The sequence below is a fragment of the Dysidea avara genome, chromosome 6 (assembly GCF_963678975.1).
Source record: "Dysidea avara chromosome 6, odDysAvar1.4, whole genome shotgun sequence".
Taxonomy (NCBI): domain Eukaryota; kingdom Metazoa; phylum Porifera; class Demospongiae; order Dictyoceratida; family Dysideidae; genus Dysidea; species Dysidea avara.
In genome coordinates this window covers 6,344,907-6,353,933 of record NC_089277.1, presented here as the reverse complement: position 1 = coordinate 6,353,933, position 9,027 = coordinate 6,344,907, and the positions used below count along the sequence as shown (strand labels likewise).

The 9,027-nt window shown below is 39.9% G+C and overlaps 1 protein-coding gene across 2 annotated transcripts in view; it reads left to right on the top strand.

Moving 5' to 3' along the window:
- The first annotated feature begins 2,709 nt into the window (after positions 1-2,709).
- LOC136259045 (transient receptor potential cation channel subfamily A member 1 homolog) overlaps positions 2,710-9,027 on the top strand; it is a 51,269-nt gene continuing 44,951 nt past the window's right edge. The window contains exon 1 of one of the 2 annotated variants that reach the window (XM_066052455.1): positions 2,710-2,919. The gene's annotated coding sequence lies outside the window, so the exon portion shown is untranslated. Of the gene's footprint in view, positions 2,925-9,027 lie in introns of both variants that reach the window. The other variant, XM_066052454.1, reaches the window with a different exon arrangement.

The window sequence follows — 9,027 nt, the reverse complement described above, 5'->3', positions numbered from 1 at the left end:
AAGCACTGAGTGGTTATCTACCTTATGTGAAAATTTTGTGATGATACGTTGAAGCATTCCAAAGATATGGCCAATTTACTGTCTTATACATTACAAACTAACTTTTCATTATCAGTTTATAGAACTGCATAGTGATCAGATGTGACAAATTGATGACAAATCACTCCAAGATCACCATTCTTAAAATCTAAAATAATATTAATGAAAAGAGATCCTTGAGAGTTTAATCATGTGTTCTTTGTGCTTTTTCTCAATTAAATCATTTGTATTATTGTCTAAAGACAAGAAAATGTTTGGTTTTGGGAATAAACAAATCACCCAATTTGTAAGTTAATTGTTGTCCCACGCATTGTGGAACTACTACATGGTCTGATATAATTCAGTATATCTCCTAGATAAAAGAAGCTATGGGTGTGAAATTTCACAGCAAGAAGGCTTAATAGTTGCTTTATCAGAATATGCAAAAAAAGTTAATTTTAAAAAAATCACTGAAATTTTCAATTGAGGATTCCCACAAATTTTGCATGTGCCCAAATGTATGGTTTTCCAAAATAAGGTCACATAATAATATGGCTCTCTGAAGCATTTGCTAATGGAAAGGTTTGGGCCGGTAGGTTCAGACAACCAAGCACATGATGCACCCTTTCACAATTGCATGCATGATAATGTTGAAACTGGAAAATTTTGAAATTTGAATGATACGAGATTGAATCTGAGAGCATTTTCAATGGAAATTGTGTACCTGAATTAAGCACACCGGTACCGGTAATAACTACACAAGTAGCACATGTTGCTGTCAGACCTTCAGTGCTGGACACCGTAAAGAACTAATAAGAATAAGAATAAGATGAACAAGCCTTTTAAACAGACCAATGCACTTCATTGTATATATAGGCACAGGAAGATTTGGAAAAATTCCATAACAGAACCAACTATTATGCTTACACTGAATGTTGTATTAGAGTAGTTAGGTGACTGTTCTATTAGAGTATCTCGATCTTGTACACCTCCAATGCTGATCCAGGTCCTTGTTGCATAACCTTTAGCATAAATCCACTAATAATGCCTTGGAAAGATGTTTATAAGGTGGTTTTATGAATATTTGTATTATTAGGGATCATATAATTATGCTAAGACAAATTTCAATGCAATCCTCAGCATATATGTGACCGGATTTCATATAACAAGGCTTCCACACACACAAAATCAAACTTACGATTTTACCAGAAATGGATTGCTGGTCTAATACACTATCATATTTCACACTGTACTTCCTTCAGCACTGGTAAGTCTGGTTTCTGTAGCAGCTTTCTTCCGACCCTGTCAAAGCCACGAGTGTGAGATTGGCACCATTAAATGGCCATGGCTTTGTGATAATGGTGTGTAGTGAGCTGGGACTCCACAGAGAGCTCGCCAATAGTGTTCTCAGTCAATTTGGAGTAATTTGAGGGCCATGGAGAGCCCAAACTTGGCCTCTGGATTCCAATCGTCTTCTTACTTCATTTTATACCCGTATATTAATACCACCGTCCACCCCCACCCTCCCACCCTATTACTACCACCGTCCACCCCCACCCTCCCACCCTATTACTACCACCGTCCACCCCCACCCTCCCACCCTATTACTGCCACCGTCCACCCCCACCCTCCCACCCTATTACTACCACCGTCCGCCCCCACCCTCCCACCCTATTACTACCACCGTCCGCCCCCACCCTCCCACCCTATTACTACCACCGTCCGCCCCCACCCTCCCACCCTATTACTACCATCGTCCGCCCCCACCCTCCCACCCTATTACTACCACCGTCCACCCCCACCCTCCCACCCTATTACTACCACCGTCCACCCCCACCCTCCCACCCTATTACTACCACCGTCCACCCCCACCCTCCCACCCTATTACTACCACCTGTGATATTATTACCCGCTCGAAAAAAGCTGCCCAAATCAGGGCAAATTTTGGGTATCAGAAATGTATACACCCACTCAGTGATAGCTAGTGAACAGATGAACAATTGGTGCAAATTTTGTTTGCACAGCTGTAGGCACTGGGAAGTTATTACACAATGATTCCTTAAAATCGCCATATCTCCTAACAAAGCTTTGTGTGTCGAAGCCTTGTTTTGTCAAATTCAGTCACATATATTGATCAAGTAGAGCCTAAAAGTGAAGAAGGGGGTGGGGTGGGGCTTCAGTCCCCAAAGCCCACCCCCTAGATCCGCCCCTGTAATAATGTGATATTATTATTATTATTAGCACTTTACAGTGACCAGCACTGAAGGTCTGACAGCAACATGTGCTGCAGCCTTAGGATTACCTAACCACCTAACCTAATTCAGGACTTACTAGACCCTCAAAATGTAATACAGAGCCGCGTCAGCGTGTAAGTAGCTACCGGAGAACTCAGGGCTGAAGATTTGGTGTGATTTTCAATTTAAAAAAAATCTACTTCTGAAAGGGGGGTTCGTCCTAACCATCCGAACCCCCTCCCCCCCGGCTACGCCCTTGAATATTTAGGTAACTAGTCTACTTATATGCATGTAATTACATTAACTACAAATAAATCAACTGACTCTAACTCAATTAAGTGGTTCCAATCTTCGTTGGTCAGTCATTCCTCAGGAGAGGTCATTCCTTTTCGCCGGTTCCGGCATTCCTGATTCTGGATTTCCGGTTCCGGCTATTATTGCTACACCAGCAGTAGACTTACTACTGTAGTTGCTAATACGGTACACTGCGCTGTTGTGAATTATAGCCTCGGATTTAGCAAGTACTTGATTGTGTAGTGTCATCAGTGAAACCAGAGCATCGAACAGAGCGGCTATCCGCTTACAGTTGTCCAATCGGATTCGTCACAATAGCGAGGCCGTCAAGAGAAGCCTGAAGGGCCAAGATCGATTCAGAAGGCTACTAGATGTGAGGTACTTAATTAAAGCAATTAAGAGTTCAACGCTTAATAATATAAGTTATTATCAGTATTCTTATGAACTCTTGTCTATATAGCTACTACCTGAGTCTGGCGAATCCAGCTACATAGAAATTTTCAAAGGAGTCACGGTTAGGTTTCAGGTTTTTACAACAGCGATCAGTGTAGTTGTATGGACATATAAGTGGAAGTCACTCAACAAATTTAAAGGTCTAACTGGGGGGGGAGGTCTAGGGCATACCCCCACAGGAAAATTTACCCCTCTGAGAATGAATACTGAACAGTTTTGATTGAAACGCTGCATGTATGTTGCAAGAAAAACATTAGCTAATTTGTGCAGGGGTATAATGCACCTATCAATGTATTGCCCCACTACCCCCCCCCCCCCTCGGGCATATATGGGGCTATAGTGGGGATTTGACACAGCCGAATTCGAATGTCAAATGCCCCATAGTAGGGTAAACCTATCGTGTCAAATCCCCACTGTTGGCCCCAGTTGCAACACGGGGATTTACTCGGGATTTGACATAGCAAAGGAAGTTACAACAAAAAAATATTTGGGTGCTTACTGAACGATTGTCAAATGCTCCATAGTGGGGCAGCAGTTTCGTGTCAATTCCCCCTGTAAAGCCCCACTTACGCCCGAGGGGGGGGGGGGGGGGGTGGTGGGGCAATGCATTGATAGGTGCATAGCTAATAGCCAGTATTCTTCAAGGCCGAGGAGGGTTTCCAAAAGCAACCTATGCTATTATTTTCACGGATGAATAAATCTATTATTCTGTATAACACCCTGAGACACAGCTACGGTATAATAATATGTGACCCAGTCTGGGAAAACCGGTCTTATTGCCCATGTCAGCAGATTTGATTTTTCACCCAGAACACAGCTACATGAATAAATCACCTAATTTCACAATCAAAACCAGCTAGTCTGATTTTGCTGGCTGCTTTTCCCAAGCCAAGTGGCGATCCATATGTGCAGTGTGGGGCCCTAATGGAGCTCTGGTCAACCTGGGGATGGCTGTATGTGGCTGTACAGCTACGCGGTGTTGAATAAATACCTCTGCTGTGAATTTCCTTTCAGTTTAGCCAATTTTGAGACCTGAATGGCCCATAACTTGGCCTAACTCATCCCTATGCCCTCTTTTTCAATTTTTTGAACAGCCTCTTGCCCTCCTTCCAGGCCCCCGCCTCCCTCCCCTTATGGAGCTCACCTGATACAGTCAACCATGGTTCAAAAACTATCTAAAATGGTGGGAAACTTAGTTGTTGGTTAGGATGCTCTGGAAGGTAAGAAAATTGGTGTAAAACGTGTGAAAATTTGGTACACATAACTTCAACCATTGGTGAGCTACTACACACTAAATACTTTAAACTGGAGTTTCTCAATGCTTCTGAATAGGTGATAAGACTGGTTTTCCCAGACTGGGTCACATATTATGTAGTAGGCCTGAGCCTGTTATGCTTTTGGAATTGCCTATTATGCTTTTGAGCAATCTCCAAATTTATCCCTGTCATGCTCCAACTATGTCCAGTTGTGTCCCATCATGCTCAAAATATGTTCATATAAAATTGTGTCCTATTAGAGTATCTATCTATTGCATCTGTGAATGTTCTATTCACCATGCAGTGACTGTTCTATTAGAGTATATCGATCTTTCATTAGTCTTTTCTTCACAAATAGCTGTAAATCTTTGTTTGCACACTATCCCATTCTGCATCATGCAAATATTTAGAATTTCAGCTTCTCTGATAACCAATGCATAAAAATCATGCCTATTATGCTGGCATTGTGCTCTATACTTTGGCTACCTATTATGCCCCAAATTATGCCAGCATAACCGGTGCAGGCCTAATATGTAGCTAGTAGGGCTGCACATACATAAATTCACTGACAAAAGTGAAAATTAATTTGTTACGTTATGCTGAGTTTCTAGCTAACTGTAATGAACATAGAGGATGCGTCTTCAGTGTACACCCAAATGCATGATAGTAATAAAGGAGGTCTTATCCATATCCATGCATGATCCAGACTGTTAAAGCCATATCCCACACGTATAATGCTATAATGTCATACATATAGTCTATAGAATTATTCCTTCCTGAATAAAAACCCTGAAACTTAACATCATGTAGGCTATCGCTATACTTCTATTAGCCTATAGGTGACTGCTTTATTAGAATATTTCGGATCTTGAAGCTCTACATAAAAGTGGAGAGGCAGTAGTAGTCCAGGTAGCTCACCACCTATACTTCTGGTGATTAGGTGCATTAAGTCACACAACTTAAAAATTAACAGCGATAGTCTCATGCCGCATGGCTGCTGCCCCTATAGAGGAGGGTATTGAATTAAGATTAGCTATGTCACTATACATAAATAATATGACGAATGTATTATAGCTCAGCATTTAATTGCTACTAGTGTGAACTATACATATACAGTCAATCCGCAAACAGATTTTGGGTTTGCCCATTTATCAGTGAAGGGTTATAGTCCGTGTGTATTTTTAGGAGGGGGCAAGATCATTGCAATCCGTCACTGTAAGCTCAAAGGGATTATTCATACTGTCCCATAATGTGCTATATTTCTATTAGAGTGTGTGTATGGTATGAGTGCTTTAAATAATGTTGTAGGCTCTAAGTATGCTGCTCAAGAAAAATGTTAATACTTAAAAATAACAACTAGATATGGTTTGTTGCATGAAGAAGACAATGACCAGCCTGATTGAAGATAAAAGGAAAGACAAAGTTCAGAGGGCACACACTCGTTGCCTCCAGCCTTACGACTGTGGTCAGGCAAACAGATGAAAATTCAAGTTTCTTAATATCCATCCACCTGTAAGTGTTTTCTTGTTTTTAATGGTGTATAAATTATGTGACTGGATTTTTGAAAATTGTGCATTAGAAGTTTCAAGACAAATGGTTTTAAAGAATTCAAATCAGCATAACTTGCAAGCACACATATGAAGTTTACACGAGATGCATCAATCCATTACCTTTCAGACCACTTCCAGCACCTGTAGCTGTTTGTAGAGTTTCCCACCAAATAAGAGAAAATCTGACTTCAAATAGAGGCAGACCATGATTGAAGTCCAGACACGGGACTGCAGGGCTGTGCTGGCTTCTTAGTGGCTTATATGCAACAGAATAATTGTTTGGCCAGCATTATCAGGCCATCCACCAGTAAACCACTGATTCTTGCCAAGCCATGCATTTCACAAGGCCTGAAACCACCATTCAAGTTCTCCACACCACCCAGAAAAGACGTCTGTTAAAACCAGCTTTGAGTAGTTTGAGTAGTACTGAGGGTCAGTATAATAGTGTAGCTATCCACTGGAGGTGTTAGTTTGACGTTGCCTTATATTCGATTTGGATCGGTTTTGTAAAATCACATAATTAAATGTTGATGGATATTCCGTAAAGGTGACTTTCGTCACGTAAGATACTTCTAGGATAATTTTTAAAGGCAGAATTTTAGGTGGCACATATCATTTTTTTAGGGCAATCCCTACTACTGTTTGATTAGTGGGATATGCCAGTGTCTCTGTTGGTTGTGTCACGTTCACACAAAGAGTGCTTTATTTCTTTGCTACTTTAAAACATACTGTAGATACCTGTAACTTCACGATAGGTTTGAGACCATGCCCATTAATGATCTTGGTCGATTAATAACATCAAGCATGGAGACCACATCTCTTAGCAATCTCTTTGCTCAAACACAATGATCACATCCCTTATTGGTTAAGAGGCCGACTGAATACAGCAGTAACTCTAATAGAACAGTCAGATGTGTGTAAAGCTGTATGCTATAACAAAAAACTAAACAGGCTAGTATATTTGAAAAAAAAAAATTAAACATAAAGTAGGGATCCAAGCGATAAAAAGAAATGAAACAATATATGAATGATGGTATTACAGCATAGATCAGTGGGAAATCCCTACTTTGGTATTGAGCTATGCTATAATACGTACCATCATTCATTTCTTGCTTCACTAGATTTTATCACTTGGATCCCTATTTTATTTTTAAATTAATAATTTACAAAGCTGTCAACAACATTACCATAGAAATTAACAATTAATAGCTTTGCACAAAAGTTTTGCAATTCCACTATATTCAATAATCATATGACTCAGTCTTAAATTGTTTAGTAAAAGTCCAGCAAATTCTTGTAGTGGCTGCTTGATACTGATGCCTTTTACTTTGCTGCATTAATGGCCACACCTCAGACCACACTTGTGAACAATGGTACAAACTGTACATTATTCAATACACTGTAGCTAGCCTTCCTCAGTTCTCTTCATCATCCTGTACCACTACTAAGTGAATTCTGAATCTGACAGATATCAAATTGTGTAATAACTCAGCATTGGTTGCTACAAATTAATCATAAGTAGGTACTAACTTTTTCACTATCATTGTGCATTCCAGATTGTATTAATTGTTTACTTTCTTCTCGATTACAACACTGGATTCATACATTAAAGCATATGTGCTATCACTTGCTATATTAGGCCACTATTTAATGATTTTCTGTTTTTCATCAGCATCCGCACTGCTGCATGTATTTCCCTATTATTAAAGATTTAACAATTATTTAGTCTGATTATCCAAATATTGAGGATTTGCAATTCGTTTTCAAGATTGTTGCACTCATACAGTAGCTAGCTAGCTACCTAGTCAAGAGAATATGAAAGATTGGTGCAGTGAAGTTTACTAGTTAGAAGCTGATTCTCGAGTGAAGCTGATCATGTGACAAAGGACGACTAAATGTAGCTACATCTAAAGAGGGTAGTTGGTTGCCAAACTATAGCTATGTTGAGTTAGTTAAGTTAGCAAATTGCCTGTTTTGCAGAGAGTATCAGTCCCTGGAGAGTATTGGGCATGAAATTAAGTCTAGCTAGCTATATTGTGGCAAATACTTGGAATAGTCATAGGATAGGAGCTGGTGATAGGAAGAATCTATGTGAAAATGTCACCCATAAAATTAGTATGAAATTTCTTTATCCCAAAATATACAATAGCAAATACTTATTTTTCTAGGTGACTATAACCTTGTTTAGCTGGTGGTAGAGTACTTGAGCCATAAGCTATTGGACATTCCTGTCCATCTTCCATAACGTGGGACAAACAGCTCCTAAGCCCGTAGGCAAAGCATCGCAAGCAAGAAGTAATTGCTTGGAGGAATCACAATGTACTAGCTTGAAGGGCCTGTTTAGCTGCCTTATCTTGTGTGGTTTTCCAACACCAATGTGAACCTCTCTTTAGCAGAGGAGCTAAGCAGATTGACAAATTGGGAACTATAGTAGTTAATTGTGCCAAGGAATTTTCTTAACCCATTGGAGCAGGTGCATCTTGAATAGCTTTCACCTTCTCCTATGTTGGATGGAAACCAGACTTGGCAGTCAATGATGTCTCAATCTTTGAAAGCAGGAACACACAATTAGATTTGTTCAGCCTAAAGCCTAAATTTGCAGCACTTTGTCAAGACATTCTAAGTGTTCCTCCATACTGCTTCTCTGTTTGAGAAGATTATCAAGGTGTACTGAGACACTTTACAACAAAATCTCCATACAAAACTGATACACCAAATGGGAATCTATTGTATTTAACCAGCCCCTGGTATGTGTTCACTGTGACATATTGTTTGGAGGGCTCATCTAACAGTGATTAAAGGTAAGCTTGGGAAATATCTAACTTACAGAAGTATTTGCCTCCTGCTAAAACAAAAAATAAATCCTCTACTTTGGGTAGTGGGTATGAATCTACCTTGATTGCTTGATTTACACTTTTACAAGAGTGACCACAGATACAGAATATGACCATTTGCCTTTATCACTGGCACTATGGGTGCAGCCCAGTCTGAGTGATTATAACTGGAAAAATAATCCCAGCAGCTTCTAAGGATTCCAGCTTAGCGTGGGTGGGACAAGTTGGTCAACTTGTAATTTGACTTTCACATGTGTTAGCATACCAAGCGCTTCCTTAAATAGTAAGGCATGTTTGTCTAGCACTTTATCTAATTGCTTGGTGCCAATATGGTAAGAATGTCTAATCAGTTAATATTTAGTTTACTTAACCAATCTATACCCACATA